Here is a 25,360-nt window from a genome sequence, read left to right as displayed (position 1 = left end):
GCTGCTTCTGCGCTGAGATGGCGGGGTAGCTTCGGGGGAGGCTTCGGCAGTACGTTTGCTGCGATTTGCTTCTCGTTCCTCTATCGCGTCTACCCTTGCTTGCAGCGCCTGCATTTGGGTCTGCTGCACTTTTTTCCTCCTCTCATGGGATTTGTAACCGCCTGCGTCCGGAAACCCAACCTTCCACGGAATGGAGCCTGGCGTGCCTCGTGTCCGTCCAGGGTGCTCAGGATTCCCGAGGGCCATTGTGAGCTCGTCGTTCTCTCTGTCTGGAAAGAACGTCCCTTCCTGCGCTGCTTCGATATACTGCTTAAGCTTACTGACTGGTATGTCCATTTGATCGTTCGTCCAAATGCACTTCCCTGTTACAGGGTCCAGGGTTCCGCCAGCCCCGAAGAACCAAGTCCGGCAACGGTCTGGCCAGTTAATTGTCTCTGATTCGATCCCTTTATGAACCAGATCATTCTCAGTCTTGGACCACTTAGGCCGGGCTACGAGGCCACCTGACCCCGTGCGATGGTGAAGCTTCTTCTTCGCAGCATTTTGCTTGTTTGTCGCTGACATCTTCTGAATCTTTTTCGATGACTTGTGGGCCACAAATGCGGGCCAGTGATCTCTGATCTTCTCATATCTGCCCTTGAATTCTGGTGTCTCATTATTTTCGACAAACTTATTCAGCTCTTTCTTCCACCTCCTGAATAGTTCTGCCATCCTCTTCAGAGCAAAAGACTTGATTAATTTCTCTTTAACTGGGTTCCCTGGATTATCCTCAGGCGGTAGGGTGAAATTTGACTTCAGCTCAGTCCAAAGATTATTTTTCTGCATATCATTGACATAAGAGACCTCAGGGTCTTCTGTAGCCGGCTTAAACCATTGCTGGATGCTTATCGGGATCTTGTCCCTAACCAGAACCCCGCACTGAGCAACAAATGCGCTCTTTGTCCAGAGGGGTTCAATAGGTTGGCCGCCGGGCGCGATTGCTATGATCTCAAACTTTTCATCCGAGCTCAACTTTTTCTTCGGGCCTCGTCTCTTTACCGAAGTTGTGCTCGATCCGGAGGGCTAGAAAAAAGAACAAAGACTTAATTAATATGTGTACATACCAAAACAATGAATGCATCAATCAGCTAGTCAGCATAGGCTTAACTAATATATATACCTGGCTGGACTCGGTTCGGTCACCGGAGCCGTCCTCATGTTCTTCTTCTTGCACCGGCATTAGGTCACCGTAGCCAGCTTGTTCACCCTCTCCTTCCAGACCATCGGTTTCATTGAGAAACAACGAGATGGCATCACTTCCTTCTGCGATTATGTCCCTCAACAACGCTTCTTTTGTTGCTTCGTCTAGGGCGGTGTCCATAGTTTCTACAAATATTTACAACATGGCAATTATTATTCAAACATGACAGATGGATATATTAGTGCCAAACGTAGAACTAGCTACCTAATCATAGTAAGCTATCGGGAGGGGGTATATATCGACAACGATGACACTACATCTATGTCCCTCGACGACCCTCGTTCCCGATAAAAAAAGAGGAAGAAGAAGAAAAAAAAAGAGGAGAAGAAAGAATAGAGGAGAAGAACCCTCGAACCCTCGACCCCTAGACGACCCTCTTCTTCCTCTCATGTTGGAGAGGATCGCCGAGGGGTCGGGAGGTTGCCTAGTGTCAAAGGATTCAAGAAAACCATGTCTTCATCATTAGGCGAAAGTAACATGTGCATGATGGTACGAAGCTCTTCAAAGTTGTTCTGGAACGGAGTCCCAGATAGGATAATTTGCTTTTTGGTACAAAGTTCAGCAAGAGCCTTCCGAATATCACTATTTGGAAGGCCTTTGCTGAATTTGTACCAAAAGGCAGATTATTCTATCCGGGACTCCATTCCAGAACAACTTTGCAGAACTTCGTACCAACATGCCCTGGTTACTTCCGGCTAATGATGAAGGCATGGATTTCTTCAATACTTTGACACTAGGAAACCTCTCTCGACCCCTCGGCGATCCTCGACCCCTCGAACCCTAGACGACCCTGGAACCCTCAACCCCTAGACGACCCTCTTCTTCCTCTCATGTTCGAGAGGATCGCCGAGGGGTCGGGAGGTTGCCTAGTGTCAAAGGATTCAACAAAACCATGTCTTCATCATTAGGCGAAAGTAACATGTGCATGATGGTACGAAGCTCTTCAAAGTTGTTCTGGAACGGAGTCCCAGATAGGATAATTCGCTTTTTGGTACAAAGTTCAGCAAGAGCCTTCCGAATATCGCTATTTGGAAGGCCTTTGCTGAATTCGTACCAAAAGGCGGATTATTCTATCCGGGACTCCATTCCAGAACAACTTTGCAGAACTTCGTACCAACATGCCCTGGTTACTTCCGGCTAATGATGAAGGCATGGATTTCTTCAATACTTTGACACTAGGAAACCTCTCTCCACCCCTCGGCGATCCTCGACCCCTCGACCCCTAGACGACCCTACTGGAACCCTCGACCCTCTACCCTAGTTCCCGACCCTCGACCCCTCGAAGAGGAAAAATAAATAAGAAGAAGAAACAAGAAGAAAAAGAAGAGGAGAAGGAAGAAAGGAATAGTGGAGAAGAAGAGAAAATAGATTCTATTTTCTCTTCTTCTCCACTATTCCTTTCTTCCTTCTCCTCTTCTTTTTCTTCTTGTTTCTTCTTCTTATTTATTTCACCTCTTCTTTTCCTCTCCTCTTCTTCTTTCTTTCCTCTTCTTATTTTCTTCTTTCCTATCCGTCTTTTTCTAAAATTGTAATTTTTGCATATATAAAACTTTTCTAAAATTGTAAATTTCTATATAAAACTTTCCTATCGGGAGGGGGAGAAGATTGAAGAAAAAAAGAAGAAAAAAAAGAGGAGAATAAGAAAGGAATAGAGGAGAAGAAGAAAAAATAGAAAAAAAATTCTATTTTTTCTTCTTCTCCTCTATTCCTTTCTTCTTCTCCTCTTCCTTTTCTTCCTCTTCTCGTCTTCTCCTTCTTCTTCTCCTTCTTTCTCTACTTATTTTCCTTTTCCTTATTTTACTTTTTCCTCTCCACTAACATAAAATGCACTAACCTAAAATGCAACAAACATAAAATGCACTAAAGAGGCTCAACTAACCTAAAATCAGTGATAAAATGCACTAACCTAAAATCGATATCTACTAACAACTTAAAAAATTAATACATATATGAAAAAATGCATATATGAAAAAAAACATCATCATATCATCAACAAAAAAAACATCATCATATCATCAACAGAAAAAAAATATCATCATATCATCATATCATCAACATCATCAACCTAAAGGGCCGGCACCGGCGCGGGGCGACGACGGGTCTACCTGTCATTCCACTGTTGTCATTCCGTACTGTGGATTTTTCAGATCCACTGTTGTCATTCCATACTATGGGTCTACCTGTACCCCGCCGCCTAACAGATTGGCCCATTTGCACTTAAACAAAGGGACCTTAAAATCAGGTCCGTAGTCAAGTTCCCATATGTCTACTATGTAACCATAATATGTGTCCTTTCCGCTCTCGGTTGCTGCATCAAAGCGGACACCGCTGTTTTGGTTGGTGCTCTTTTGATCTTGGGAGATCGTGTAAAATGTATTCCCATTTATCTCGTATCCTTTGTAAGTCAATACAGTCAAAGATGGTCCCCTTGACAACAAGTACAACTCATCACAAACAGTGTTGTCACCTCTGAGACGTGTTTCCAACCAACTGCTGAAAGTCCTGATGTGTTCACATGTAATCCAGTCGTCGCACTGCTCCGGGTGTTTGGAGCGCAGACTGTTCTTGTGTTCATCGACATACGGGGTCACCAAGGTAGAGTTCTGTAGAACTGTGTAGTGTGCTTGAGACCAAGAATATCCGTCCCTGCATATTATTGAGTCTCTTCCAAGAGTGCCTTTTCCAGTCAGTCTCCCCTCATACCGTGATTTAGGGAGACCTATCTTGTTAAGGCCAGGAATGAAGTCAACACAAAACCCGATAACATCCTCTGTTTGATGGCCCATGGAGATGCTTCCTTCTGGCCTAGCGCGGTTACGGACATATTTCTTTAGGACTCCCATGAACCTCTCAAAGGGGAACATATTGTGTAGAAATACGGGCCCCAGGATGACAATCTCGTCGACTAGATGAAGTAGGACGTGCGTCATGATATTGAAGAAGGGTGGTGGGAACACCAGCTCGAAACTGACAAGACATTGCGCCACATCACTCCTTAGCCTTGGTACGATTTCTGGATCGATCACCTTCTGAGAGATTGCATTGAGGAATGCACATAGCTTCACAATGGCTAATCGGACGTTTTCAGGTAGAAGCCCCCTCAATGCAACCGGAAGCAGTTGCGTCATAATCACGTGGCAGTCATGAGACTTTAGGTTCTGAAACTTTTTCTCTGGCATATTTATTATTCCCTTTATATTCGACGAGAAGCCAGTCGTGACCTTCATACTGAGAAGGCATTCAAAGAAGATTTCTTTCTCTTCTTTTGTAAGAGCGTAGCTGGCAGGACCTTTATACTGCTTCGGAGGCATGCCGTCTTTTTCATGCAAATGTTGCAGGTCCTCTCGTGCCTCAGGTGTATCTTTTGTCTTCCCGTACACGCCCAAGAAGCCTAGCAGGTTCACGCAAAGGTTCTTCATCACGTGCATCACGTCGATTGAGGAGCGGACCTCTAGGTCTTTCCAGTAGGGTAGGTCCCAAAATATAGATTTCTTCTTCCACATGGGTGCGTGTCCCTCAGCGTCATTCAGAACAGCTAGTCCACCGGGACCCTTTCCAAAGATTACGTAGTGTAAATCATTGACCATAGCAAGCACGTAATCACCGGTGCGCATGGCGGGCTTCTTCCGGTGATCTGCCTCGCCTTTGAAATGCTTGCCTTTCTTTCGACATTGATGGTTGGTCGGAAGAAATCGACGATGGCCCAGGTACACATTCTTCCTGCATTTGTCCAGGTATATACTTTCAGTGTCATCTAAACAGTGCATGCATGCGTGGTATCCTTTGTTTGTCTGTCCTGAAAGGTTACTGAGAGCGGGCCAATCGTTGATGGTCACAAACAGCAACGCCTTAAGGTTAAATTCCTCCTGTCTGTGCTCATCCCACGTACGTACACCGCTTCCATTCCACAGCTGTAAAAGTTCTTCAACTAATGGCCTTAGGTACACATCAATTTCGTTGCCGGGTTGCTTAGGGCCTTGGATGAGAACTGGCATCATAATGAGCTTCCGCTTCATGCACATCCAAGGAGGAAGGTTATACATACATAGAGTCACGGGCCAGGTGCTGTGATTGCTGCTCTGCTCCCCGAAAGGATTAATGCCATCCGCGCTTAAAGCAAATCATACATTCCTTGGGTCCTTTGCAAACTCATCCCAGTACTTTCTCTCCATTTTTCTCCACTGCGACCCGTCAGCGGGTGCTCTCAACTTCCCATCTTTGTTTTGGTTCTCACTGTGCCATCGCATCAACTTGGCATGCTCTTCATTTCTGAACAGACGTTTCAACCGTGGTATTATAGGAGCATACCACATCACCTTCGCAGGAACCCTCTTCCTGAGGGGCTCGCCGTCAACATCACCAGGGTCATCTCGTCTGATCTTATACCGCAACGCACCGCATACCGGGCATGCGTTCAGATTCTTGTATGCACCGCGGTAGAGGATGCAGTCATTAGGGCATGCATGTATCTTCTCCACCTCCAATCCTAGAGGGCATACGACCTTCTTTGCTGCGTATGTACTGTCGGGCAATTCGTTATCCTTTGGAAGCTTCTTCTTCAATATTTTCAGTAGCTTTTCAAATCCTTTATCAGCCACAGCATTCTCTACCTTCCACTGCAGCAATTCCAATACGGTACCGAGTTTTGTGTTGCCATCTTCGCAATTGGGGTATAACCCTTTTTTGTGATCCTCTAACATGCGGTCGAACTTCTCCTTTTGACTAATGCATTGCGTCCTTGCATCGACAATGACCCGGCGGAGATCATCATCATCGGGCACATCGCCTGGTTCCTCTTGATCTTCAGCAACTTCACCCGTGGAAGCATCATTGGGCACATCGTCTGGTTCCTCTTGATCTTCACCAGCTCCCCCCGTTGCAGCATCACCGTATTCAGGGGGCACATAGTTGTCATCGTACTCTTCTTCTTCGCCGTCTTCCATCATAACCCCTATTTCTCCGTGCCTCGTGCAAACATTATAGTGTGGCATGAAACCCTTGTAAAGCAGGTGGGAGTGAAGGATTTTCCGGTTAGAGTAAGACCTCGTATTCGCACATTCAGTGCATGGACAACACATAAAACCATTCTGCTTGTTTGCCTTAGCCGCATCAAGAAACTCATGCATGCCCTTAATGTACTCGCGGGTGTGTCTGTCACCGTACATCCATTGCCGGTTCATCTGCGTGCATTATATATAATTAAGTGTCCGAATTAATAGAAGTTCATCATCATCGAGAGGAGAAAGCTTAAGTAGTGTGGCTCGGGCATTCCATCGAACACCTCATGTGCATAGGAGGTGAGCTAGAGCACCACAAAGCCCTCTCCCCCTCGGCCAGAAAAAACAGAGCACTGTGCTCTGCTCTTGCGCGAGGGGGTATATATAGGCACCTCATTGGTCCCGGTTGATGACATGAACAGGGACTAAAGGGAAGCCTTTGGTCCCGGTTCAAGCCACCAACCGGGACCAATGGTGGTGGGCCAGGAGCGAGGCCCATTGGTCTCGGTTCGTCCCACCAACCGGGACCAAAAGGTCCAGACGAACCGGGACCAATGGCCCATGTGGCTCGGCCGGCCCCCTGGGCTCACGAACCGGGACCAATGCCCACATTGGTCCCGGTTCTAGACTGAACCGGGACTAATGGGCTGAGCCGGCCTGGACCATAGCCCTGTTTTCTACTAGTGATATTGCCAAGGTGGACAATGAGGTGAGATTAGAAAGCATGAAAGACAGCAACCTGTTATCCATGTGAGTAACCATAAGGTCTTGTATCGATGGTGGTAGGAGGGACCAGCTATCACTGGATTCTTTTTCTGTCCATATAGAGAAAAAATGTGGGCACCCTGTTATGTGTAGTGTTTTGAGTGAGATAAATCCAAGAAAGCCTTCATTGCACAGAAGAACCAGATCTGGGAAGTCTTGTATGCACAAATACTCAAGCCGATTTAAGAGGTCAAGTGGGATATGCAACAAGCCATCAATTGTCCAGTAGTGGTTGTAAGATGTTGAGGAGCTGAAATTCCCAGTAATCAGATCACCAACTGCCAAGGATGCTATTTTTGGACAGCTTCCAATAGTCAAGAAATAAAGGAAGGGCAATTGCAACAGCAAGTCAGATAACTGCTTCCCAGTTATACCACATTCTTGGATTACAAGCTTCTTGAGCAAAGATGGGACTCCTTGATCATACGAATAAGCAGGCAAGAAAAACTTTGGGCAATCCATAATTACCAGCATCTCTAAGCAGAGAAGTCGGCTGAAATTTTCCCAGGGCAAATATGCTAGATCTAGGAAGCTTGCAATTGTTAATTTCACAAGCCCACTAAGCCTGCAGTAAGTCAAAATTGATGTTAATATCTCATCCAAGGTTCTCACTCTAGCACTCCCTTTGATATGTAATGCTCGCACAAATAATCTGATGTCAGGAAATGATCCTACTCCCTCAATAGACATTATGGATAGAGATTTCATCTCACCAAACTAGGGTTAGTCAACCAGCTGAGGACAGTTGTAAATGTTAACACGACGGGGACAACAAAATGAGTGAAAGCCTTTGTCACTGGAAGAACATTGAGGTAATGCAAATAACCTTAGTTTAGGGCAATCTCTTATTGTAAGTTCTTCTAGACATGGAAAAATGACATGCTTTTCAGACTCAGTCCAATCGTCACAGTACATAACTGGTACTTCTGTTGAAGCAGACAACTGTATCAAATGTAGTGTTTTAAGGAGTGGAAATTGCCCAAGTGGCGGAAGTATCTCCCATTTTGTGCAATTCTCCAGATAGATGGACTCTAAGCTGGTGAGTGGAAAATTGGAGCTCAACCATGTCGGGGAACAAATACCTCCATAACTAGTTATATGAAGGCGCTTGAGCCCAAAACTTGGATGAAGACCCTCAAGCACCTGTGCCTCAGTAATAGAACTCACACCAAACCGATTCTTACACCATGAAAGCAACATATCATGGATGTATATCTTGTCCCTTAATCCAGCATTCTTAGACTCCTCTCTACTACCCAAATTCTCCAGATTGTAAATTGCAAGAGATCCTACCAATTCTTTTAACCCATTCAACTGTTCAATCTGAAAGTCTTCAGTCTCTCCCACTCGGAATTCCTTCAATTCTGGGAGGAACTTTAGCCTTCTAACTCCAGCAATCTTTGCATGCAATTCGCCTCGAGCAACAAAATGCCTCAAGTTCAAAAGATTGTTCATGCCATGTGGTAAAGTAGAAAGATCCACGCAATACTCTACATCAAGAACCTGGATATGATAAAGTCGACATATAACCTCTGGCAAGGGTCCACCTAGTCCACTTGATATTAGTTCAAGATAGCGAAGATGGATCAATTTGCCAAAGTCACTAAGAAGAGTGTCTATGCTGGAAGTTAGTACGGATAACCTCAAAACGCGAAGATGCTGCACCTCTTTGAATACCTTGCAAAAAGTTTCAAAAAACCCTTCATCATACTTTCCAAATAACATTAATGTGCTCAACGTTTTGGTCTGCACTTTTCCACCAATGTAAGCCAGCTTTCTCTGAAAGTTATCATTGGGAGAATAATGCCGGGCACTTGTGTTCCACTTATAAGCAGATCTTGTATTGATAGATAGGTGTCGAATAGTTGGGTGACATGTTCCACTTCTTGAATCAAAATTTTCCAACATATGACATTCGTCTAAAGAAACTATATGGGCCAGGTCATGAATCAGATCATGCATACAATAGTATGTGCTTCTTTGAAAAAAACCTCGGTCCACTAAATCATTCAAGTAATGATAACCAGTCTCCTCCATTCTCTTACTTCCAGAAGGAACAAAACCTTGTGATATCCAAATGCGAACCAATTCCATCCCATCAAACATGTGACCTTTAGGAAATAGTGCACAATAAGAAAAACACCTTTGGAGATGGAAAGGCAAGTGTGTGAAACTAAGTTTCAATGCAGGGATGATATCATCCGGCCCTTGCTGCAGTTTCCATTCATCACTTAGCAAAACTGACATCCAGTGCCCACCATCAAGGTTTCTTTTCAACAGTGCACCAACACTTTTTGCAGCTAAGGGCTAACCCTTCAACTTGTTGGCTATCCGCTGTCCAATAACCTGTAAACCTGGATGTCCTTCATATTACTCATCACCAAATGCACATGACTTGAACATAGGCCAAAAGCCATCATCTTTCAAGCTATCCAAATGTTGGGGCTGGAAAGCAACAATGCGCTGCACAAATTCACCGACACGGTAAATATGCACACTACACAGCCCCCTTCACTTGTGATGAACTTTGAGGACAGCTTCAACCAACAAGTAAGCAGCGGAATAAGACAAACAACATGCACATGTGACACGGGATTTAACGTGGAAAAACCTCCTCAACTTGAGGGGTAAAAAACCACGGCTGTGGACCGACCGGTCCACGCAACTTCACTATGAGAATGATAAGTACAAAGTCTGCTCTAGAACCTCCAGAGATTTACAACACACTCTCCACGTTGCCAACCGGCAACAGCAACAACAACCACAAGAAGCAAGATTTCAGCAAAGCAGAGTTTACACAGCTTCTGTACCCTTCAGTATTTTGCGAACTGCTCTTAAACTGCTGAACCAAACAGCACCAAATTTGGCAGACAAGTAGACACATGAGTTCTTGACATCCCCACCAAATTTCAGCATAATCGGACATCATTTGCCTACCCAAACTGTTCGTCTCCAAACCTACTCTGATCTGAAACTGCAGCAGTAAGAGCTGACAAAACCACTCTCAAATGTGATGCTCCACTAACCCAATCCTCAAACCAGCTAACCAGATCGAGGTACTCAAAGTAAGGAACGAGCTCACCAAGTTTGTGGTCGATCCAAGAACGTTTGAGCCTCCAATCACCAGCTTGAACATTGTCTAGTCAGATGCAGTAAATATGGACAGAACCTCTGCTTCTTCTTCTTCCTCTCTCTCAGGTTGTGGTTTCTCTTGTGTGTACTCTCTCGCACTCTCACGAATGGCAGCCACCACCAGCAAGGGGTGGGGTGGCCAGGGTTTTCTCCTTACTTCACTTCCCTTGGAAGCACTCTCAACCGTTGGATGCAACGAGGATCAACGACTAACATGTGTTGGACTTATGTGGGCTGATGTTGGGCTGCCAACACACCTCCATGTGGAGGGACTTAGCCCAACAAACTCCCCCTCTCGACATCATGGAGGGTATCACGGCCTTCCGGCAGCCATGCCAGCGAGCCGGCGGCATACTTCAAGTTTCTTCTTTGTCACCACTTTAGTCAACATATCAGCCCCATTGTCATCAGTGTGAACCTTCTCAAGTTGCATTTTCTTGAAATACAACACATCTCGAATCCAATGATAATGGACCTCTATATGCGTAGACCTTGAATGAAAGCTTGCATTCTTACTTAAGTGGATAGCACTTTGGTTGTCACAAAGCAACACATATTTGTCTTGCTTAAAACCAAGCTCACAAACCAACCGTTTCAGCCACAATAGCTCTTTGCTCACCTCTGTTACTGCAATGAATTCAGCTTGAGTTGTATTCAGTGCCACACATTTTTGCAGCCTGCTTTGCCATGACACCGCTCCCCCTGCATAGGTAACCAAGTAACTGAAGTAGACTTCCTTCTGTCAACATCTCCAGCCATGTCAGAATCTGAAAAGGCAACCAGCTTGGCTTCACCACCGCCAGCAAAGTTTCAGATTTGTGCTGCCCCGGAGATATATCAAAATCCACTTCACGGCTTCCCAATGAGGTCTTACTGGATTGGACATAAATCTGCTCAAAGTACTAACCGCATGAGCAATGTCAGGCCTTGTACATACCATAGCATACATCAAACTCCCAACCGCTGAAGCATAAGGAACATGATGCATTTCCTTTTTCTTCTCATCAGTGGTATGACATTGCTTTCTGCTCAACTTGAAATGGTCTGCTAGTGGACAACTCACAACTTTAGCATTTTCCATCCTGAACTTCTGAAGTACCTTCTCAATATACTTCTCTTGAGACAAGTACAACTTGTTGCAATTTCTGTCTCGCTCAATTCTCATCCCGAGAATGTTTTTTGCTGGACCTAAGTCTTTCATAGCAAGACATTTGCTCAACTCCTTTTCAACTTAGCAATCCTAGAGACATTCTTGCCAACAATCAGGATATCATCAACATAGAGCAATAATATGATGAAATCATCACCTGAGAACCTCTGAATAAACACACAATGGTCTGAGCTACACTTCTTGTAGCCTTGCTCCCCCATGAAAGTTTCAAACTTCATGTACCATTGACTTGGTGCTTGTTTCAGGCCATAGAGACTTTTCTTCAGCTTGCACACATAGTCTTCTTTGCCTTTCACAAGAAACCCCTTAGGTTGCTCCATGTATATTTCTTGCTCCAACTCACCATGAAGGAATGCAGTCTTCACATCCATTTGCTCAACCTCCAAGTTGAGACTTGCTGCCATGCCAAGGATTACTCTTATGGATGTCATCTTCACAACCGGAAAAAAGATCTCATCATAGTCAATGCCTTTTCTTTGGCCGAATCCTTTTACAACTAGCCTGGCCTTGTACCTTGGATGTGATGTGTGCTCTTCTTACTTGATTCTGTAGACCCACTTGTTCTTCAAAATTTTCATGCCCTTGGGCAACTTCACCAACTCATAAGTATGATTCTTATGCAAGGAATCCATCTCTTCTTGCATAGCATTTTTCCACTCCTTCTTGTGCTCATCTTCCATTGCATCTGCAAAGCATTCAGGTTCTGAACCATCAGATAATAACCCCACGTATTGATCTGAGGGTTACCTGCTACAAGGAATTCGACCCCTGTTGGATCTTCTGAGTGGAGCAGTTGGTGGACTTTCTGGTGCTGGTGCTTCCCGCTGATCCGGATCATCAACTTCAGCATCATACTCTTGCTGCTACTGCTGGGGAGCATCTTCTTCACCTGCACCACCATGTACATCATCTTGTACATCTTCTGCATCTGCTTCAACTTGCACGGGAGCTGGAGCTGCAGGAACTGGGTCAGAATCAATCATGTCTTGCTGCTGCTGAGGAGGAACCTGCCCCTTTGTCTTCACAATATCCTCAATTGTTTGGTCTTCAACAAACACAACATCATGGCTTCTCACAACTTTCCTTGCTATAGGGTCAAAAAGCTTGTAGCCAAACTCATCACCACCATAGCCAAGAAAGATACATTGTCGTGTCTTCGAATCAAGCTTTGACCATTCATCTTGAGGAATATAAACAAAGGCCTTGCACCCAAAAATCTTCAGGTGGTCATATGAGATGTCCTTGTCACACCATACCCTGTTAGGAACATCTCCCTGCAAAGGATAACTTTGTGAGAGATTAATAAGATAAACTGCAGTCATCAAAGCCTCACCCCAAAACTGTTTGCGTAGCTTTGCACTTGACAACAAGCATCTAACTCTCTCCACAATTGTCCTGTTCATCCTCTCAGCAAGACCATTCAGTTGTGGTGTCTTCGAGGGACTAAATTGATGCCTAATACCTTGCTGCTTGCAATATGCATTAAATGGCCCAATATACTCTCCTCCATTATCAATGCGAATGCACTTGATCTTCTTCTCAGTTTCTCTCTCAACCGAGGCTTGGAATTGCTTGAATACACCTAGTACTTGATCTTTGGTCCTCAAAGTGAAGGCCCAAACTTTCCTGGAAAAGTCATCAATAAAAGTCACAAAGTACTTAGCACCACCAAGAGATCTTACCGACATTTTGCAAACATCGGAATGTATCAAGTCCAGCTTCTCGGGCTTCTTGTGAGGATGTAACCCCCGGATAATTAGGCTATAGTAAAACTCTCATGATGATGCCATGTCATCTATGTTACTGTTGCTAATCAGGTGGTAGTTCCAAAAACATTGCAAATTCAAAAATGAATTAGTGACGAACGCCCAACGTTTTCAAAAGCCAAAACAAAAATGTTCGGTGGGTGCCAAATATTGCACTCGTAATTATGGTGTAGAGGACACAATTTTACAAAATCCCTAAATGCCCTAAACTAAATAAAATAGAAAAGGAAAATAAATAAAAGAAAGAAATTACAAAAACAAAAAAAGGGGGGAAGCCCCCCTGGACCAAGCGGCCCAGCTCACACCGGCCGGCCCACCTGGCCCAGCTGGCCACACCCGGCCCGCCTCCCTCTGCCGCGTCCCCTTCCCCTATTCCCCCGACCCGGGTCGGAATAGGGCGCGTCCCCGCCGAACCTCCCTCGCCAGTGACGGGGCGAGGATAAGGCCGCCACGCCCCCGTCTCCTCGATCCCGCCTCTCACGCGCCCCCACTCTCGCCTTGGTTCCTGCGCCTTCCCCCTCAGATCCACCGCGCCTCTCCCCCTCGTTCCCCTCCGCATCCGAGCGCCACCGACGCCATGGCTCCAGCCTAGCCACGGCCACCGAGCCCACCTCGCCGCCCCACGGTGTCTCCAAGGGCCGCCGTCGTCCGCTGCTTCGACTGGAGCAACCCGTTGGAGACCGGAGCCACCGCAACGCCTCGATGCCGCCGTCTTCCTCCTCTGCTCCGAGGAGACGTGTCGCCGCTCTTCACCAACTCCGGCGACGCCCCTGCAGCTACTAAACCCCCAAGGGCCACCATGTGTGCCGCTCGGTGGGCCCCCGCTTCCTCCCCTCTCTTTCCCGAGCATTTCCGCCACTGTAGATCCTTCCCCACATCGTGCCCGAACGCGGCTCCGCCCGAGCTCGTCGTCGGCGTGGCTCCGGCGACCAAGTGGTCATGAGCCCGTGCGCAACGTGTTCCCCGCAACGCGTAGGACCTCCCACCCCCTTTAATTCTCCCGTCTGCACCCTACTCTCGCCGTTCGCCACTCACCCGACTGTGCCGCCGCCTGCGCGCGTCGCCGGCGCCCTTACGGTGACCAAATGGTCACGGGGCCGATCCCTTTGTGCTCAGCGCATCACGCAGCTCCCCCCTAGCCTTCCTGTTAGCCCCGAAGCGCGCTGCGTCGCCGTCTTCGTCTCACGCCCGAACCACCTCATGCCAATGAGCTCGCCGCGCTCGATTCCGGCCACCACTGCCCGCGTAACCACCACCAACTGACGTGTCGTCGTCTCGCCGTTCTAAAGCGCCCGGCCGCGCTCGTTTTGGTGCCCTGTAGACGAAACCCGACGCTCGCCCGAGCCGCGTCCCCGCGTTTTGCCTCGCCGGCGCCGTCCGCCGACGTGGCTAGGCAGGCCCCACCCCCTGGGTCGCTGCCTATGGACCTGGGGGCCCCAACTGGCCATGTTGACCGAAGTCAACTTCGCTGACGTGGCAGCTACTGGCACTGACATGCGGGCCCCATGCCATAAAACAAATAAAAACAAATTTATAAACTGCTAATTAATTAAGTTAATTAACGAAAACCTAATTAGACACTGGCTGTTGGGACCCACCCACTAATTAACCTATTTAGTTAGTCTAAACCCCCTATTATTGCCCACTGACAATGACATGTGGGTCCCACTGGACCCACCTATCTGGTTTGACTGGTCACCCGACCAGTTGACCTGCTGACATCACTCTGATGTCATGCCTGTGTCATCATTCACTGTTTTGGATAATGTTAGAATTAAATAACTAATTAAAATCAGAAAATGATTTAAATCTTTAGAAAATCATATCTTTTAATCCGTAACTCGGATGAAAATACTTTCTACATGAAAGTAACTCAGAACGACGAGACGAACCCGGATACGCAACCCGTTCGTCCGTCACACATCCCTAGCATACCGAACATGCAACTTTCCCCCTCCGGTTCATCTGTCCGAAAACGCGAAACACTGGGAATACTTTCCCGGATGTTTTCCCCCTTGATCGGTACCACCTCGTACCGCGTTAGGGCACACCTAGCATCATGCTTTGTCATGTCATGCATCGTCATGAATTTGTTTGCATTATATTTATTGTTTCTTCCCCCTCTTCTCTCGCTATACATCGAGACCGACGTCGCTGCTACCCAGTACGACTACGGTGTTGACGACCCCTCTCTCTTGCCAGAGCAACCAGGCAAGCCCCCCGCCCCCCTTGATCACCAGATATCGCCTACTCTACTCTCTATACTGCTTGCATTAGAGTAGTGTAGCATGTTACTGCTATCCGTTACTCCTATCCTGATGCATAGCCTGTCATTGTTGCAACAACTGTTGTTACCTTTACCTGTAATCCTAATGCTTAGTATTGGATGCTAGTTTATCATCAGTGGCCCTTCATTCCTGTCCGTCTGCCATGCTATACTATCGGGCTGTGATCACTCGGGAGGTGATCACGGGTATATACTATATACTTTATATATGATATTTGTGGTGACTAAAGACGGGTCGGCTCGTAGGAGTACAAGCGAGTGATTCACGGATTGGGTCCGAAAGAACGTTTGTCCCGACGGCCCTCTGAGTGGATCTTTGTGGCGAAGCGACAGGGTAGGTTGAGACCACCTAGGAGAGAGGTGGGCCTGGCCCTGGTCAGCGTTCGCGGTTATTTCAAAATAACACGTTTAACGAGATCTTGGTATTTGATCTGAGTCTGGCTACTAGCCTATACGCACTAACCATCTACGCGGGGACAGTTATGGGCACTCGACGTCGTGGTATCAGCCGAAGTCGGCGCGCGCTGGAATACCTGCTAGGCTAGGTCTGCTTCCGGCCGCCCACGCAACGTGCAGGTGTGCTAAGGGAGATGGGCCTAGACCCCTGGGCGCTTAGGTTTAGACCGGCGTGCTGACCTCTCTGTTGGTCTAGGTGGGGCTGCGATGTGTTGATCTTCCGCGGCCGGGCATGACCCCGAAAAGTGTGTCCGGCCAAATGGGATCAAGCGTGTTGGGTTATGTGGTGCACCCCTGCAGGGAAGTTAATCTATTCGAATAGCTGTGATCTTCGGTAACAGGACGACTTGGAGTTGTACCTTGACCTTATGACAACTAGAACCGGATACTTAATAAAACACACCCTTCCAAGTGCCAGTTACAACCGGTGATCGCTCTCTCACAGGCCGACGAGGGGAGGATCATCGGTTAGGATTATGCTATGCGATGCTACTTGGTGAACTTACCATCTGCTCTCGTCTCCTGCTGCAAGATGGAGGTGGCCAGAAGCGTAGTCTTCGATAGGACTAGCTATCCCCCTCTTATTCCGGCATTCTGCAGTTCAGTCCACATATGATACCCTTATTCCATTTGATACCAATGCATACATATGTAGTGTAGCTCCTTGCTTGCGAGTACTTTGGATGAGTACTCACGGTTGCTTTGCTCCCCCTTTTCCCCCTTTTCTATACTCGATTGCTGCGAGCAGACGATGGAGCCCAGGAGCCAGACGCCACTGCCGATGACGACTACTACTACTCGGGAGGTGCCTACTACTATGTGCAGCCCGCTGACGGCGACCAGGAGTAGTTTAGGAGGATCCCAGGCAGGAGGCATGCGCCTCTTTTGATCTGTATCCCAGTTTGTGCTAGCCTTCTTAAGGCAAACTTGTTTAACTTATGTCTGTACTCAGATATTGTTGCTTCTGCTGACTCGTCTATGATCGAGCTCTTGTATTTGAGCCCTCGAGGCCCCTGGCTTGTAATATGATGCTTGTATGACTTATTTTATTTGTAGAGTTGTGTTGTGATATCTTCCCGTGAGTCCCTGATCTTGATCGTACACGTTTGCGTGTATGATTAGTATACGATTGAATCGGGGGCATCACAAGTTGGTACCAGAGCCGACTGCCTGTAGGAATCCCCCTTCCACACTCCTTGGCCGAAGTTGAGTCTAGACATTACAAAAAAATTACTAACATGGATGTGTGCCTTACAGGCCCACGTCGCTGTCTGGGTGGTATTATGATCTTTTACTCCTCGATCCTTACTCTGGGACTCTGAACTCTCTCTACTCGGGTTAAAAAAATTTACTAACTTTAACATTAGGATCCCGTGACCACGTTCACCCCAAAGTTGGATAAGCCCTAGCTATTCATTATAGTAGTATATTGAATTATCCACACTGTCAGTTAACTCCTTTGAAACATCTTTGTTTTTAGATGGAACCCACGAGACAGGTCGTGCGCCACACGATGGCCATTGGTGCCTCACGATCACCTGTTGTGTTGGTTGAGATGATGACCTATCTGGGTTATCGCTGGCACCCTGAGTACACCGTCTATGAGGAGTATTAGGACTTCAATCAGGAGCAGTACCGTGCCATCGTCCACCTCTACTCTCGGGAGTATGACTCCGCTACCGTGTTGCACACTGCTCATGGTGTTGGAGTGACTATCGACATGACGGTCCATGATTCTGCTTATGCTGCTCTGACACGTCTTCGTGGAGAGTATCAGGAGTTGGACACCTCCCCCTTCAGGCATATTGCCATCGCATCCGATGTTGGTGCGGAGGGTTACTACACTGCTGCCTACTCCACTGTCACCCGAGAGCCCTTCTACCATCAGAACCTGGTTCCGCATGCTGATGGGCTGGATCGAGCTAACCGAGCTCTTCGCCACGAGTTGTACACCACTTGTCAGCACCTTTACCGTGCTCTGACGATGTTGCACCCCTTTGTCGGATCTGGAGAGCTGTCGCGTTCTGCGATCTACCCAGCCAGGACCGTGATGACCCATGGTGTCGGTTGGCCAGAGGTGGGAGGTTACTCTCCCGCACTTGGTCCTCTTCTGCCACTTGAGCGTCGGGTTCTACACCAGAGTACCCGCGGACCCCAGGTTGCCGACGTGGAGTTCCCGATGCCACACTACCAGCTTTCAGGCTACACCTACCTCCACAGTTCCTCCTGGGACTGATGTAGGCTTGCTTGTTAGTGTTAGATGCATTCGCCGCAAGCCTGCGTGCCGCCTATGATGTATTAGTCTATGTACTGATCTCTGTGTACCGAACTCTATGCATGATCTCTTTTGTAAGATATGCCGACTACTATGTAGTATCTATCGTGCTGCTTTCATTGTGCATGTTTCATCATGAATGATTCATGTCTTTGCAAATTTCTCAATGCTGAACTACCCCCTATTATATATTAGCAGGATGGTTAGACCAGGTGGTCGTGGTCGTAGTGGCAACTTCGCACCACCGCCTTAGTACATGGCTGGCATGATCCAACAACTTGAGATGAATCGCCAGTTCATGGAGAATATGATGGCTCAGTTTCCTCGCCCCAATATGAACCAGCAGCCAGCCCCAGTAACTCTGCAGGATTTCATGCGCCTGAACCCAACTGTGTACCGCAACTCAACTCAGCCTCTGGATGCTGATGACTGGCTCTGTGACATCACCTATGAGATTGAGTCTGTTGTTGTAGCCCCTGCCAGCTATGTCACCTTTGCTTCCTTCTTCCTGAAGGGACCCGCGGCTCAATGGTGGGACAGCCACAGGCGTACTCTGCCAGTTGGAACAATCATCACCTGGCCAGAATTCCAAGCTGCCTTTCGTGCTTGCTTCATTCCTCAGGGAGTCATGGACCGTAAGAAGCGCGAGTTTCGCAACCTCACCCAAGGCAACAAGACTGTTGAAGCTTATCAGTGGGAGTTTCTTGACTTGTCCCGCTATGCTGAAGAAGACATTGCAACTGATGCACGCAGACAGGAGAAGTTCCGTGATGGCCTTCAAGCTGACATCAAGCTCGCACTTCTAGTGCATGACTTTGCTGATTTCGCGACCCTGGTGAACAAGGCCATCAATGTTGAAACTGGTCTGCAGGAATACCAGAGCTCTCACAGGCGCAACCATGACACGGGCTCATCTTCGGGCCCGTCCTCGCAGAAGCGCAAGATATGGATTCCCAACAGCATGTACTAGCCGAATGCACCTGCCCCAAGGCAGACCTATGCTGCACCTCGTCTGCCTGCTCCTCCAACTAGGCAGCCAAGACTTCCAGCTCCACCACCACAAGCTCATGTTCCCACTCCCAATAATGGTTGTGCTTCAGGTGTGGACAACCAGGGCACCGTGCTAGGGAATGCAAACAGAACCAGAATCAACTGGCCCTTCCAGCAACTGGCCGTTGAAGCAACCAGCCACGCAGCAACAATGCCAAGTCTTATGATCGTGTTCATGCCAACCACGTTGATCTGAACGAAGCTCAAGACTAGCCTGCTACTGTGATGGGTACACTCCTCGTAAATTCAGTACCAGCATCCGTTTTATTTTATACAGGTGCATCGCATTCATTCATGTCAGAAGATTTTGCATGCTTGCACGACATTAAATGTGAGGACATGAATGCTTCACTATTAATACACACCCCTGCGAGCCAATGTCGAACCTCCGTGATTTGCAATGACGTCCCTGTAGAAATCGAAGGACTGGAATTCCTTGTCTCTCCCATCGTACTGAAGTCCTGTAGCATTGATCTCATTCTGGGAATGAATTGGTTAAAAGCGCATACTGCTTCTATAGTTTGCACCACTAAGACCGTCCATCTGCTACACCCTTCAGACGAAATAGTTACTTACCAAGCTCATCTGGTGCAAAACGTCGAGGCACGGCTTTATGCCTTGAATGCGTTGAATGCTGCACCACTCGAGGGCATTGAAAACATTCCCGTCGTTCGTGAATTCCAAGATGTCTTCCCAGAAGAACTTCCAGGGATTCCCCCTACTAGAGCTGTCGAATTCATCATCGACTTGTAACCCGGCACCACCCCTATAGCTAAATGACCCTACAAAATGCCGCCGCATGAACTCATTGAGCTTAAGGAGGAACTCGACAAATCTCTTGTCAAAGGTTTCATTCGCCCAAGTTGCTCTCCTTGGGGAGCACCTTCTCTCTCTGTTAAGAAGAAGGATGGGACAAACCGATTAGTCCAAGACTACCGTCCTATAAACCAAGCTACCATTCAAAATAAATATCCTCTTCCTCGGATCAGTGATCTTTATGATCAACTGGCTGGCTCATCGGCATTCTCCAAACTCGACTTGAGGTTGGGTTACCACCAGATCCGTGTTCGTGAAGAGGATATCCCAAAAACCGCATTCATGACTCGGTATGGATCATACGAGTACACCGTCATGTCATTCGGCTTAACGAATGCTCCCGCCACCTTCTCTCGTCTGATGAACTATATATTCATGGATTACCTCGACAAGTTCGTCGTGGTTTATCTAGACGATATCCTTGTATTTTCCAAGAACGAAGAAGAACATGCTGAACATCTTCGTCTTGTGCTGGAAAAGCTTCGAGAGCATCAACTGTATGCTAAGTATTCCAAGTGTGATTTCTGGCTCCCCAAAGTAACCTATCTTGGGCATGTCATCTCCAAGGATGGTATTGCCGTCAACCCTAAACGAGTTCAGCCTATTCTCGATTGGACTCCTCCGAAGAATGTGAAGCAAGTCCGAAGTTTTCTCGGTCTCGCCAGCTATTGCCGTCGATTCGTCGAGAACTTCTCCAAGATTGACAGGCCCCTGACTAATCTGTTGCATAAGGGTGTCAAGTTTGACTGGACAGACAAGTGTCAGGAAAGTTTCCAGACGCTCAAGGACAAGTTGACTTCTGCCCCCGTGCTTGCTCCACCTGATACTAAGAAGGACTTTGTCATTTACTGCGACGCTTCCCATCAAGGATTAGGATGTGTCCTAATGCAAGAGCGTAGAGTGATTGCTTATGCCTCTCGTCAACTGCGCCCTCACGAAGAAAACTACCCAGTTCACGACCTCGAGCTTGCTGCTGTCATTCATGCACTGAAGCAGTGGCGACATTACCTTCTCGGTAAACGTTGCGAAATCTTCACCGACCACCAAAGTCTGAAGTATCTGTTTACTCAGCCAGATCTGAACCTCCGTCAGCAGAGATGGATGGAGACTATTGCAGACTTTGACGTGGGTATATCCTATACCCCCGACAAGGCTAATGTAATGGTTGATGCCTTGAGCCGCAAGTCTTACTGCAATTACCTCCAGGTTCACAAAGTTCAGCCCTCGCTTGTCGAAGAATTTAGAAAGTTGAACCTTCATATTGTTCCTCCTGGAGCACTCGCCCCCCTCCCCCAGAGTTTCAGAAGATGAATCTTCGTGTTGTTACTAAGGGTTCTCTAAATACCCAGGCTGTCGTAGCAGATCTCATAGCTGGTATAAAGACTATTCAAGGTTGTGACTCTGAAGTCCATAAGATTAAACATCATCTAGCAGAGGGAAAGCCCTCCTTCTTCTCTATCACCGATGATGGCACCTTGTACTTCAAAGGCCGCCTAGTGGTACCACGTTTGAGGAAAAACCTGGATCAGACTAAAGAGGTTATGGAAGAAGCTCATGATATGCCTTTGTCTATTCATCCTAGTAGTACAAAGATGTGCCAAGACATCCGACAAAGATTCTGGTGGTCTAATATGAAGCAGGATATTGCTTGTTATGTTGCTGAGTGTGACGTTTGTCGCCGTATCAAAGCAGAGCATCAAAGGCCCGCTGGAACTCTGCAACCTATCTCTATTCCTGAATGGAAATGGGACCATGTTGAAATGGACTTCGTCACTGGATTTCCCAAATCGCAGAAAGGTAATGATGATATTCTTGTCGTCATTGACCGGCTTTCTAAAGTTGCACATTTTCTGGCGGTCAAAGAGACAATCACTGCTAGTCAGCTTGCTACTCTCTACATGGCCAGAATTGTTTCACTTCACGGTATTCCACTGGTTATCAGTTCAGACCGTGGTAGTTTATTCACTTCAAGATTTTGGGCAAGTTTCCAAGAAGCTATGGGAACTCATCTGTCATTCAGTACGACGTTTCATCCGCAGTCACAAGGGCAAGTTGAACGTGTCAACCAAGTTCTCGAAGACATGCTTCAAGCTTGTGTTATTTCCTTCGGCATGAAATGGGAGGAATCTCTCCCGTATGCTGAGTTCTCTTATAATAATAGCTATCAAGCTAGTCTGAAGATGGCCCCCTTCGAAGTGTTATATGGACGAAAGTGCCGAACCCCTCTGAACTGGTCAAAAACTGGGGAACATCCACTCTTTGGTCCGGATATTATCCAACATGCCGAAGAACAAGTTCGCATTATTCATGAGAATCTCAAGACTGCTCAGTCGCGTCAAAAGAGTAATTATGACCGTCATCATAAAGACATGGTCTATCAACCTGGCGAAAAGGCCTATCTTCTAGTTACACCAATGAAGGGTGCTCACCGCTTTGGGATCAAAGGAAAGCTAGCTCCCCGCTATATTGGTCCTTTCACTATTCTCGAGAGGCGTGGAAAAGTGGCATATCAACTAGAGCTTCCACCGAACCTTTCTTAGGTTCACGATGTGTTCCACATGTCACAGCTCCGCCGATGCTTCAAGGACCCAATCCGAGCAGTGGATCATGAAGTTCTCGAATTGCAACAGGATCTCTCCTATAAAGAGCATCCAGTCCGCATTCTCGACCAAGCTGAATGCCGCACACGTCAGAAGGCGGTCAAGTTCCTCAAGGTCCAGTGGTCGAATCACTCTGAAGACGAAGCTACCTGGGAACGCGAGGATCGTCTTCGAGATGAATACCCCGCACTGTTTCCTTCTACCTCCTAAATCTCGGGACGAGATTTCCTGTAGTGGAGGAGAATTGTAACGCCCGGATAATTAGGCTACAGTAAAACTCTCCTCATGATGCCATGTCATCTATGTTATTGTTGCTAATCAGGTGGTAGTTCCAAAAACATAGCAAACTCAAAAATGTATTAGTGACGAACACCCAACGTTTTGAAAAGCCAAAACAAAAATGTTCGGTGGGTGCCAAATATTGCACTAGTAATTATGGTGTAGAGGACACAATTTTAAAAAATACCTAAATGCCCTAAACTAAATAAAACAGAAATGGAAAATAAATAAAAGAAAGAAATTACAAAAACAAAAAAAGGGGGAAGCCCCCTGGACCAGGCGGCCCAGCTCACACCGGTCGGCCCACCTGGCCCACCTGGCCACACCCGGCCCGCCTCCCTCTGTCGCGTCCCCTTCCCCTGTTCCCCTGACCCGGGTCGAAACAGGGCGCGTCCCCGCCGAACCCCCCTTGCCGGCGATGGGGCAAGGATAAGGCCGCCACGCCCCCGCCTCCTCGATCCTGCCTCTCACTCGCCCCCACTCTTGCCTCGGTTCCTGCGCCTTCCCCCCTCAGATCCACCGCGCCTCTCCCCCTCGTTCCCCTCCGCATCCGAGCGCCACCGACGCCATGGCTCCGGCCTAGACACGACCACCGAGCCCACCTCGCCACCCCACGGTGTCTCCAAGGGCCGCCGCCGTCCGCTGCTTCAACTGGTGCAACCCGTTAGAGACCGGAGCCACCGCAACGCCCCGACGCCGCCGTCTTCCTCCTCTGCTCCGACGAGACGTGTCGCCGCTCTTCACAACTCAGGCGATGCCCCTGCAGCTACTAAACCCCCAAGGGCCACCGTGTGTGCCGCTCGGTGAGCCCCCGCTTCCTCCTCTCTCTTTCCCGAGCATTTCCGCCACCGTAGCTCCTTCCCCACCTTGTGCCCGAGCTCGTCGTCGGCATGGCTCCGGCGACCAAGTGGTCACGAGCCCGTGCGCAACGTGTTCCCCGCAACGCGTAGGACCTCCCACCCCCTTTAATTCGCCCGTCTGCACCCTGCTATCGCCGTTCGCCACACACCCGACTGTGCCGCCGCTTGCGCGCGTCGCCGGCGCCCTTCCGGTGACCAAATGGTCACGGGGCCGAGCCCTTTGTGCTCAGCGCGTAGCGCAGCTCCCCCCTAGCCTTCCCGTTAGCCCCGAAGCGCGCTGCGTCGCCGTCTTCGTCTCACGCCCGAACCACCTCACCACCGATGAGCTCGCCGAGCTCGATTCCGGCCACCACTGCTCGCGTAACCACCACCAACCGACACGTCGTCGTCTCGCCGTTCTAATGCGCCCGACCGCGCTCGTTTTTGGTGCCCCGTAGATGTAACCCGACGCTCGCCCGAGCCGCGTCGCCGCGTTTTGCCTCGCCGGCGTCGTTCCGGCGCTGTCCGCCGTCGTGGCTAGGCGGGCCCCACCCCCTGGGTCGCTGCCTGTGGACCTGGGGGCCCCAACTAGCCACATTGACCGAAGTCAACTTCGCTGACGTGGCAGCTACTGCCACTGACATGCGGGCCCCATGCCATAAAACAAATAAAAACAAATATATAAACTGCTAATTAATTAAGTTAATTAACTAAAACCTAATTAGACACTGACTGCTGGGGCCCACCCACTAATTAACCTATTTAGTTAGTCTAAACCCCCTATTATTGCCCACTGACAATGACATGTGGGTCCCACTGGACCCACCTGTCTGGTTTGACTGGTCACCCGACTAGTTGACCTGCTGACATCACTCTGATGTCATGCCTGCATCATCATTCACTGTTTTGGATAATGTTAGAATTAAATAACTAATTAAAATCAGAAAATGATTTAAATCTTTAGAAAATCATATCTTTTAATCCGTAACTTGGATGAAAATACTTTCTACATGAAAGTTGCTCAGAACGACGAGACGAACCCGGATACGCAACCCGTTCGTCCGCCATGCATCCCTAGCATACCGAACACGCAACTTTCTCCCTCCGGTTCATCTGTCCGAAAACGCGAAACACCCGGAATACTTTCCCGGATGTTTCCCCCCTTCATCGGTACCACCTCGTACTGGGTTAGGGCACACCTAGCATCACACTTTGTCATGTCATGCATCGTCATGCATTTGTTTGCGTTATATTTATTGTTTCTTCCCCCTCTTCTCTCGCTAGACATCGAGACCGACGCCGCTGCTACCCAGTACGACTACGGTGTTGACGACCCCTCTCTCTTGCCAGAGCAACCAGGCAAGCCCCCCCTTGATCACCAGATATCGCCTACTCTACTCTCTATATTGCTTGCATTAGAGTAGTGTAGCATGTTACTGCTATCCGTTACTCCTATCCTGATGCATAGCCTGTCATTGTAGCTACAACTGTTGTTACCTTTACCTGCAGTCCTAATGCTTAGTATAGGATGCTAGTTTATCATCAGTGGCCCTTCATTCCTGTCCGTCTGCCATGCTATACTATCGGGTCGTGATCACTCGAGAGGTGATCACGGGTATATACTATATACTTTATATATGATAGTTGTGGTGACTAAAGACGGGTCGGCTTGTAGGAGTACCCACGA

At 48.0% G+C, this 25,360-nt stretch overlaps 1 pseudogene; it reads right to left on the bottom strand.

The window, feature by feature from the left end:
• Window positions 1-7,561: 7,561 nt before the first annotated feature.
• LOC119271797 overlaps window positions 7,562-25,360 on the bottom strand; it is a 35,238-nt pseudogene continuing 17,439 nt past the window's right edge.

Source organism: Triticum dicoccoides, chromosome 3A, assembly GCF_002162155.2.
Source record: "Triticum dicoccoides isolate Atlit2015 ecotype Zavitan chromosome 3A, WEW_v2.0, whole genome shotgun sequence".
NCBI classification, from domain to species: domain Eukaryota; kingdom Viridiplantae; phylum Streptophyta; class Magnoliopsida; order Poales; family Poaceae; genus Triticum; species Triticum dicoccoides.
Note: the sequence above shows the minus strand (reverse complement) of the source record. Positions and strands in the feature narration are given on the sequence as shown.